A 10,765-nucleotide genomic window follows, 5' to 3' on the forward strand; every position below is an offset into this window, starting at 1 on the left:
CTGCTGAACACATTTCCTAGGACTGTTTTTTCTTCCTTTTCATGCTTTCCCTTTATCTTTTGATGTCAAAGACACATGGTTTTTCTTGCCCTACGAGCAACACACCAGAATTTCTGTGTGGCTCTCGGCCATGAAATACGTGATGCTGGCCACAGTGGAGCCAGCCGCAAGAAGAGCTTCAGGGCATGTCCCAGGCTGGCAGTCGTGCACCCACAGTGGGGTGGAGTGGGGCTGAGCTGGCTCTGCAGAGGAGAGCCAGGGTAGCACAGAAATGTTCAGGTTACCACCAGTCCCAGTAAAAACCATGGGATATAGCCCTGGTGAGGAAGCACTTAACTACACTTTAACTGCTCATGAGGCATGCACTTAGGGAAAAAAGCTAGAAGGTTGGCAGCTCTGTATCATCTGTCCTGTTTCTCTGCCTCACTATCCTATATTTTTTTCTCACAGTTCCTGGCCTAATCTTTTAATGTGGTGGTTGTGGTTTACATGCACCCACATTCCCACTGATAGGAGTATAATTCTCATTTAGGAGCAGAGTTTACACGCATGACTCAAGGCACACTTAATACTCAGATTGATTTTTCTCCACCTACGTTGTCACGCGGACTGTTCTGCTGTGGTGCAAAGAAGTCAGATTCCGATCTAAGAAATATTCTCAGCAAAGCTATTTCTTTCGCAATCCTCCAAATATGGATTGATGGAAGAAGATAAAGTGGTGTCAATCACAGAGCTAGACAACGCCTCCTTATCAGGCTGAAGGTACCAATACTTCAGATGACTGCATAGTATATAATATTTATACACATACACATATCTTGCCAAAATTGAACTTGCTACTCTCCTGAGTGAAGAAAGGCTTCATTTCTGCTGTTGTTTTTTGGGGGACAGGGATGGAGGAAGGAAGAACCAGTAAGGGACTAGAATATTGTTGATGGTGTAGAAACTGTATTAGTCAGAAGAAAAAAAGCAGGTAAAAAGATCACTAGATGGACTGTATCTCTTTCTTTCACTGGAAAGTTTTGGAGGCATTGTGATGGCTGAAGACCAAAACCAGAGCTGTCTTTTATCACCACATAGAGAGCGAGTGCCATGCTTCAGAGCTGCCAGGTGACTGAAGGGACAGAGTCCTGGAACAGGCACCGGAGGGATGATAAGCTGCCCCATCCTTTTCAAATAAATTATATACTGGAATTAATGGGGGAGGAGCAGAACTGCAAAAGTACAGAGCAAGATGGTCTCAAAGCAGTCAGACACCAGCAGGTCACCACCATTTTGGGCCAGCACTGCCCCGTTGGCCCTGCAGACAAGGCACAGAGTTCCAGCACCAGCGCAGAGCCACCATGGCACCCTTGGTGTGCGCTACCTGCCCTGCCTGCTGCTGCCGCGGCTTACCGTGGCACTGGGGAGCATGCCAGTGAATGAATTTCTGAAATTGGTGATAAAGGGTCTACCAGGAGTCATACCTTGCACAGTGATGATAAGGGATGCCATGGCACTCACCCTCTCCTGCCATCATATGCTGGCAATGATCTGTGCATGATGGGGAGCTCCAGGAGGGCCGTGGAGACAGTGGCCAGTTACCCCAAGAGCCACACGCAGCACCATGCCAGGACAATGAGGCAGTGGGGTTCATCCTTCACGTGGAAGACGAGTCACTGGAGTCCGTGTCTCTTGGATCATGACCATTGGTTTGAGGACTGCGCTGTGACAGAGGAAGCAATACGAGAGGATGCTGGCCAGGACCTGTAAATGTGCGTTTTTTGTTCCTGTCACTTGTGATAGTCTCCATGTGCATCTGCTAATCTACAGTAATCTACAGTAATCTACATCTGCTAAACTACAGTACAGAAATTGTGAGTCCAACAACAGGGAATGAGCCCCAGGCTATAGGGCGCTTCTTGATCCCAGCTAACTAGTTTTACAGGGGTTTCTTGCATCTTCTCAGCTAGGTAAGCAAGCTAGTATGTGTACCTGAGGATGGGATCAGGGTGGAGCCTCTGAATACAACAGCTTTGTATGGTATACAAACCCCTAACTCTTCTGAAAGGCAAACTCAATTCAGCATGGTGTGAGTGCATGACTTTAATCACATCACCTAAATTCAAGCCTGTGTTGAGGCATTTTGTTTAATCAAGGCTTAAATGCTTCAGTCTTCACATTTTCATCAGCTGGGAAGAAACAGCTGAGGGGGTGGCACTGTCTGACCTAGTAATTGCAAATGCAAATCTTTCTCGTGATGATCATTAAACTGTAGGTGCGGGTTTCCTGAAAGCATGTCAAGCCAGGCAAAACGAGGCCAGGCTTTTCAAGTATTCATCCCCTTGTGTCACTGGTGAAACAGACTTCCCTGGTGGAAACATGTGATTGAGTAAGCCTAATTATACCTTCTAGCTTCCATGAACAAGCCTTTATGTTAATGCAACAGGAGATACCTTCTGTGCCCTAATTCACAGCCGAGAGCACTCTGCAACTGCAGTAACCAGCACGATCTTCCAGGGTGGCGATACTCATATTTTTGCTTCTTCCTCACATATCTCAAACACATTCTTGTATCACAAGAAGTTCAGCCCCTTGTATCACTCTCAGACATGGTTGTTGCAGCACCAGGAGGCAAAGTACATGTTTGTGCTTTGAAAAACCTTTCTTTCCACGCAAAACATTGCGTAAGAGTCAAAATCCTTCTGGAATAGGGACAGGTGGCCCCTCCCTTCTAGGGTCATTTCTTTCTCATATGCCAAAGCCAAGCTGCTTCTCTCAGATGCAGATTTGGAAATGCTACTGGGGAAAGGAGAGGAAAGGAGGGGAAGTATTTCTTTGCCCTTTCCCTGGTCTCTTCTACTCTTGGATAACTTCACAGTCTGATGGATGTGGAAGCCAGCGATGCCCTCCTGGGGCTACGCAAAGGCCTGGGCTGCCAAATCATCTGTTTGACAGCTGATTTGAAAACAAACAGACCTTAAAATAGTATTTCTGCCATTTCATTGGCTTCAAACTTTCAGCCCTGCGTTGAATTGGACCAAGCAAAAGGAGTAGAATAAGCAGCGCTAAAATGACTGTTGTGCCTCCTTGTCCTCCACATTACTTGTATGGCCACAGCTTCTTTTTTTTTTTAATTTCTTCTCTTCTTCCTTTGTGCTTGTTTCTTGATTTTTTTAAATTTTTTTTTGCCCTTTCTCTCATCACCTACATGCTCTGCAGCTCTCCCTTGAGATGTTCACTTCCTTCTTGTGACCACTTAGAAGTGCCAGACAAGGCCTGAGAGATTGGGAAAATGAAAAGAGAAGAATGATGGAAAGGAAAAAAACTCTAAGAATAAAAAGCCATGTGACTTTTTTTTTTCCCTTTGCTTAAGTGCAGACAGAGCCCTCAAAGTACAAGTAAAGCTAGTATGGAGGGCATGCATCTTCAGTATCTCCCTGCGACATCCCATTGTTGCATATCTACCCAGCAGGTCTCCACACTCAGGCTAATCATACCCTGGTTCACGCCCTTCTCCAGTCACACCACCAGTGGTAAAGGTTCTTCTCTCTCTATATGCTCATTCCAAAATCACCCGCCAGCTCCAGGGGGCTGCCCTAACCCCCTCTTACAATGTGCTCCTTCTACCTCAGACAGATGATTTATTTTTGTCCAATTGTTTACATTAAGTCTTTATTTGGTACAGGTCTTCCAGGACACAGACATACACACAAAAGAGGGAATCTCAGGAGTTTCTTCTCTTTCCTAATTTAGGCAGAGAAGAAATTCTTGTCTCTCATCTTAACCCTTTAGATTCACTGAACATTGAGGAAATGTTACCTTTTTGGAGGCTTTGTGCTGTCCCCCCAGTTACAATGTCCCTGGAGCTTGTCCAAGCACACGTGGTGACCTGCCTCAGCTTTGTCTTTCGCTCTTCCACATGGCTCATCTACAGACCATGGGGCATCACTAACCCACTCAGCAAAGAAGTCGTGAGCTAGATTAGTCGGGGCTCCCCTTGCCACGAGCATGGTGGCTGGCACTGAACTTGTGCTATTCTTCACAAGCACAATTACCCATTTTCCTCAAAAATTAGCCTGCTGGCATTATTCAAGATAAAAGTAATTATTTTTAAGCATGTATCTTCAACATTTTAATTACCGCAGCAGCTCCCATTGAAACCTCAGGCAAAGCTCATCCCTTGACTTGACTGAGAACAGGGCCCAGCCTGAAACTGGCTTGAATCTTGACTTCTATCTTTGCCCTGAAAAACTGAAGAATACTGCCTGTAAAGCACATTTTTTCATCCAGTTAGGAAATGACATGGTTACTTGTGTCAGGCATTATCTAAAAGTGTCAGAGCACCTTGGCCTGGCTGACGAGATCGTATCACTTCTGACATGAAGTGCATCTGTGCTGGGAACTGATCTGATTGTCGGAGGACCACAGTTCATGGACAACCTGGGAGAAGAATGGGCAGAAAAATCCTGAATACTTTTAGGAAGTATGATCAGCTTAAATATGTTTGAAGTTTTTGTTGGTTTTGTTTTCATTTTTCAAATATAGTAACAAGAAATTGGGCTTTGTAAAGCTAGAGCTCCCTCTAGTCCTGCATTCCCACTTACCTCAGCACGTGATCTCACTTCAGTTTAGTGCCAAAAAAAAATCAGTATGTTCTCCTTTGCCTTTGCGTCTGTTCTGCTCTTGGGAATTCTAGATTCGAGCACTGTGTCTGCAGCAGTGGTACTAATAAAGTCTGCTTGTTTAGCTTTAATCTAGTTCATGGGTATGTCTGGGACTTTCCATTCCTTTACGAGCAGTGGAACCTTCAGTATCTTATTTGTTTCATTTTGCAAGTCTCCCAAGCAAGAGAGTTGCCTGAGGAAGAAGAGGGCTATCTCCTGTGATCACCTGGAGAACAGAGCAGCCTTAAACAACTGCAAAATCATGTGTATGCCCTTGTGCCCACAGTTCTTTGTTCAAGGGAGCCAAAAAAAGCATGTGAGGCTGCCGCAAGGATCATGTCCAGCCCCAGCAAGGTTGACATGGGGATGGCAGGTGTGTGCACTGTAAGCATAAAACAAGAGTCTCAGCAAATGCCTCCTGGACTGCTTTGCTTACAAAAAAAGAAAAGTAATTTGAATTGTAATACTGGTTGGTTTATTGTTTTAAATCAATGAGATCTAATACTCTCAGTTTTCTGCATCTTTTTACTTAATGGAGTATACAAAGCCTGAAGGGGTTTTTGCCATTTCATTCAAAACTCAGAGATCAAATGCACAAGAATAAAGATTTTATCCCAAACAATTTTGTTTTTTTATTTATTTATTTTAGTTTTCATAGTATCACAGAATAAAGATTTCATCCCAAACAATTTTATTCTTTTATTTATTTATTTATTTTAGTTTTCATAGTATCAATTTTAAAGAGTGGTGGTAGGGTTTTATCTTTATATATATATTTTTAAAATGCCCCTGGGCATTCCCTGTTAGCTGTTTAAAAGCTGACTGATAAGGTGGTGCTTCAGCCTTGTTGACAGGAGATAACCCAGGAGCGCTGGGGAAGGTCAGGGTGACAGGGCTGAGTACCAGCCCTTCCTCACCACAGACACATTGAGGCTGTGTCTCAAGACAAGGAAACACAGCCCCAGGGAACACAAGCCTGGGACACAAACAAGGTCTCCCCTTTTCTGTTGGATACGGAGAAGGATTTAAATCAGCACACCAGAGCTGGAGGGTTGCACCCCAGGTTAAATCCTCGGAGGCAAATTACCACGAAGTTCATGACTTGTGGAAACTGTATGCCCTAGTCCCACAAAGCACTGAACATTATCAGCTGTGATTACCATAAATGGGGTAAAAGATGCTTGGTACTTTGTATTTGGTATTTTTTTTCCAAGCCTATATAAATATGAGCAAACTACACTAGATGGCAAAAGATGGAAGGTCAAATGATACCATGAGTTATGTATATATACTTGTGTATATTTGTGTATTAACACAATGCATTAATTGCCATTTTAACACAGCAGACACAAATAATTTTGATTGATGACTTTGTGTGCTCTAAAAAATTACAAACTTCTTGGTTACATAAAAAAGACTTTACCTAGCTGTGGTGATTTTTTTCTTTGACAATAGTTATGATACTTTATTTTTTTCCATTAAGAAAATGGGAAAAAAATTCCAGTACTTATACCTGACCAAGAGCATTGTAGTACAGTTAATTTTCTAACGTGGTCACATTTGCTGGGTCTTTATGACAAGAGAAGAAGTATCCTTCATTGCTTTGGGGCTCTGGATTCCTAATATTCATCCACAAAAGTAAAATCAGTAGGCCCACATCGTATTTTTTTTCCTATTTATTTTTCTGCATGCAGTGCTATTTAAAAGATAATCTCTGCTGTGCCATCACCTCAATACAGTCAGCTTGGATGTTCACATAACTTGCAGAATTTTATGTCTAACCTTTGCAGAAGTGCTCTCCAACGAGCAGCTTTCTCTCTGCAATAAACTATTTTTACTTTCCCTGCATGAGCTGAGATCTTTGTAGCCCTGCTGTAAGATGGAACTGGGAATCACTCAGTAAAACAGCTGGGATAGGAGACACAGTGCAAAATGCGTATCAGCTTTAACGCTGGGGTGTTTGAGAAACTCATTTCTCCTTTGGTGAAGTAATTTGTTTAATTAAAATAACATTCAGAGACTATTCTGTTCCTAATACATTGGACACATGAGAAATTGTTTGCAGTATATCTGAATTATAATACCTATGAACTTTTAAACTATTTGATAATAAGATGATGGTATTTTTCCATCAGCTTCAGTAATGCAAACTGATGGTGGAACTGATGGTGAGCTTGCTAACAGAGAAAACAGCTCTCAGTTCAGGTGACACCATGACAGAGTCAAACATTGTGTTGTCCCTCATTTCAAACACAGCAAACCCTAAAGAGACCGAATCCAAGGGCTGAGAAGACATAACGTTATTTCTGAAGGCAGTCTTTGCCATGGGAGTGCTTCCCACCATCACTTTGGGATTCATCAGGAACAGTGTCATCCTCTGGTTTCTGTGCTCCAGGATGAAGAGGAGCAAATTTATTGTGTGTGTCCTAAATCTGGCCATCGCCGATGTGACCTCCATGCCAACACTAACGGACCTGCAGTCACCTGCAGTTTCAGGGGAGCTTCTCAGCTGTCTCGACTTGATGCTGGGTGTCGTTTTCTCTGTTGGGTACAATGCTGGTCCCTTCCTTTTGCCAGCTGCCAGTGCAGCGCGGTGCCCGAGGCTCCTGTCCCCACACGGCACCTGGGCCCCTCTCATCCCGCACGCGTGCTCTTCCTCAGAGCCTGTCCTGTCTGCTGGCTGGGGTGGGGGATTGCACCAAATGAAGGACTCACAAGCCCTGCTTGCCAAGGGCTCTGGGAGCAGCAATGCAATAATTATCTTCACTTCTGTCATAAATTACCTCATTTTTATCCCCTGGTGGTTCTCTCTGGTTTGATCTTGTTCATCACTGTCCCAAAGAGGCCTCCACAGCAGGGCCCCGGATGAGGCTTGACCTCGCCATCGCTGTCACCTTCGTGACATTCCTCATCTTTGCTGTGCCTGTCAGACTGGGACACACTGTGAAATGCAGATTTCTGACATCGCTACCATTCAGGCTCCTTTGCGTTTCTGCTTCGTTCAACATCACCAACAGCAGCGCAAACCCCACAGTCTCCTTCTGTGTCAGGGGACGGAGGAAGGTGAGGCTCACAGAAGCCATTTAGAGAGCCCTTCAGAGGGCCTTAAAGGATGAGGCAGGGAGGGCAAGCTGAGAGCAGAAACAGAGCCAGGATGGGTCAGAAACCCTGGAGTTTAGTTACAAGACCCTCTCAAGGGGATGCACTCTGCAAGTGGACAAGTTTTTCAGACTTGTGAAGACTATATAGACAGTGAGTCACTACATGAGATTACCAAGGAAGACTTTGCAATCTTCATCACAAGTAGATTTGAAGCAGACGTGAAATAAGTGGTGGGGGATGTTGTCAGACCTGCAGAGTGACAGAAACAAAACAGTTTTTGAAAAGTTAATGTGAACTTTACTCTTTTTTTTTCAAAAATTTCCCCATTTTTGTGGTGAAAACTCCATTTGTAGGTGAATTTGGGATTTCTTGAAAAAACAAACAAACAACTAAATCCTCAAAACTTCAACAAGACAGAACATTTCACATCTCAAACAGTGAGACATGAGCAGGGCTCCTGCCAGAGTGATTTGAGGGAAATCTCTTCCCAGTTCCCAGACTGAACAAGCCAGCTAAGCAGACCCAAGGGGGCAGGGGACCCAGCTCCAGCACGGAGGGACAAGGATGGGCTGGTTGCCCAGTGCTGGGGCACCGGCATGGGCCCAGGCTGGCTCTGGTGCCTGTGGAGACCTGGGTGCAGAGTGGGACAACCAGAGCTGCATTCAGCTGTGAGCAAAGACCTGTGAGCACAGAGCAGAGCGCCAGCCCCACTCTAGAAAAAACAGCGCAGGGGGAATCCACACTACAGACCAAGTTGCATTTGCATTTATACTTCAGAGCCGGAGGAGGAGAGCAGGAGGAAAGAAACCCTGACCCTTGCTGCAGGTTGCCAGCTCCTCATGGTACCTGTTCCAGCCCTCTAGCCCATCTCTACTAAAATGAACTGGGTGGAATTCATGCTGATGTGGCTTCATTTACCTGCAGCAGATTAGAGGGTGAATGTGCAAAACCCTGAGAGAAGTGGTAACCTTCACTGAGAAGCGATGTGCAGGTGAGGGTGCTGAAATCTCCAGCCTTGGGTTGGAGCCCAGTCTCACCAATACTGGCAAAACCTTTCACATCACCCCCAGTTCTTGGTCACTTATTGCTGCCCATTCTCTCCAAATCCAACTTCTTGTCCCAGATCCTCTCCACTGCTGAGAAGAGGCAAAGCTCATCTCTCCTACGCTTACTGACCCTGGGACCAGGTGGCAGCCAACAACTGGGAAGAAAGGGTGGAGCCAGGGTCCTCCTGTACTCTTGCCTTTGCCAGCAGTGAGGCTGCTAATCCTGGCATATGTGCCATGAGTGCATGACCACTGCTGTAGCACAAATACTAATAAAATTAGCTGACGGGCAAGTACATCCTCCTTGGGAACCGCCTGCAGCAGGGGGATGGAGCAGTGCCTTGTCCAGCAGCAGCCCTGACTCCTACTCAGTGTGGTGTCCCTCAGCACAGTCACCCCACCATGGGCCAGCAGTCACCAAGCACAAGGTATTCTTCCAGGCGCCTCCTCCAGCAGTAACAGTGCTTGAGGCACACAGGTAAAGGAGGCTGAGCTCCACAGGGAGCAGCTGTGCAATCAGAGGTGCCAGCCTGTACAAATATTTGGGAGTCTAAAGCTGGTGACAGGTGCCTATGGGATTAGGAAGAGTTCCAGTTGTGTTTCTGTCCCCCCATCACCATACTTTTCTGTTCTGCTAAGTTATGGTACATGTAGGGCATTCACCAGTGCAAGCTGTGGAGCAACAGCATCGCCCCTCCCCAGGGATGCCTCTGGCTGCAGACAGCCCCCAGACACCCCTTGCTGAGCAGCCAGCCCCAGCCCATCCCCTGGGGGCTGCCCAGCTGCTGGAGGCTGCAGGACCACAGGGGAGGCCCAGGAGCCCACATGTCTCCTGTGGCATCAGTTCCCATGACCCAGCAGCCCTATGGAACAATTACATCAAGCTGCTCCAGTCCCGCATCCCAAGGGAGGGGGCAAGTTTTGAGCACTACAGGCAGCTGTGGGAGCTTGTGGGTTTGCAAATCCTACTATTTATGTAGTAGCAGCAAAGTCCATTGTATGTGCTTCATGCACACAGGACGGATGATTTCCAGTGGGTGAGTGACCTACTGACTGCCTGCTTTGGTTACGCTGACTGCACTTGTTAAACAATGAGAAATTACAGACAGCAGGACCTTTGGTAACCAAAAGCTGGAGGCAAAGCAGAGATTTCTAGCAGCATCTTTTAGAGCGAGCTCAGAACATGCCCCAGCTCTGTCTGATCACTAGTGCCAAGTTTTATGGGGCAAATAAAATAGTTTGTATTACTTCAAAATACAGAGTGAGGGTAGCTGATTACTCTTCCACTGCTTAGAAACTCAGGTGAACTCCAGGGGTGTCAGTGGGTTGGACCAGGTCCAGACTTAGAACTACTTTAGGACTTCCTCAATTTGCAAGTGCCTGGGTGGTGTTGAATAACCCATTTTAATGTTTTCAATAGCGCTTTTTTTTTTCTTTTTAACTGGGTGTACTTCTGCCAGAACACCATGTGTTTCTCCTGTATCATAACCATTACCTCCTGCAAATTTCATAGGTACCTTAAAAGCAAGCCTAACTTACAGCACTGACACTAGGTTCTCTACCAACAGACTTGTTGCCATTTTCTTTTAAAGCTTGGCTGCAGAAGGTCTTGTATAGGCCTATGGGTTAGCACTATCACTTCTGTGTCTGGGGGGAACCCTTGGCTGTCCTTCAGGGGGAGAAAGGGGTGCAGAAGCCCCATCTCCATTTTGCCTTTGGTGAAACTTCTGTCTCTTCACCTTTGTATGCTTACCTGGCTGGGGAGAAGTTGCAAGAGGATAAACTAGTTGCCTGTTGGTTAAGATGTGGATGGGAAAGGCACATTTGATTCCCCCCTGCGCTGAGGATCTGTCTCTCATTCCCCTGCCCAAGCTGCAGGGCAGGGGTCTGAATGTCAGGCAGGAGCACTTCTGAGTGCTTAAAAGTGAGCAACCCCTGCCCAGGTACCCCCCAGAGCTGGGACTGCCCTGT

The sequence above is a fragment of the Antrostomus carolinensis genome, unplaced genomic scaffold (assembly GCF_000700745.2).
Source record: "Antrostomus carolinensis isolate BGI_N321 unplaced genomic scaffold, ASM70074v2 scaffold4072, whole genome shotgun sequence".
In the NCBI taxonomy this organism is placed as follows: domain Eukaryota; kingdom Metazoa; phylum Chordata; class Aves; order Caprimulgiformes; family Caprimulgidae; genus Antrostomus; species Antrostomus carolinensis.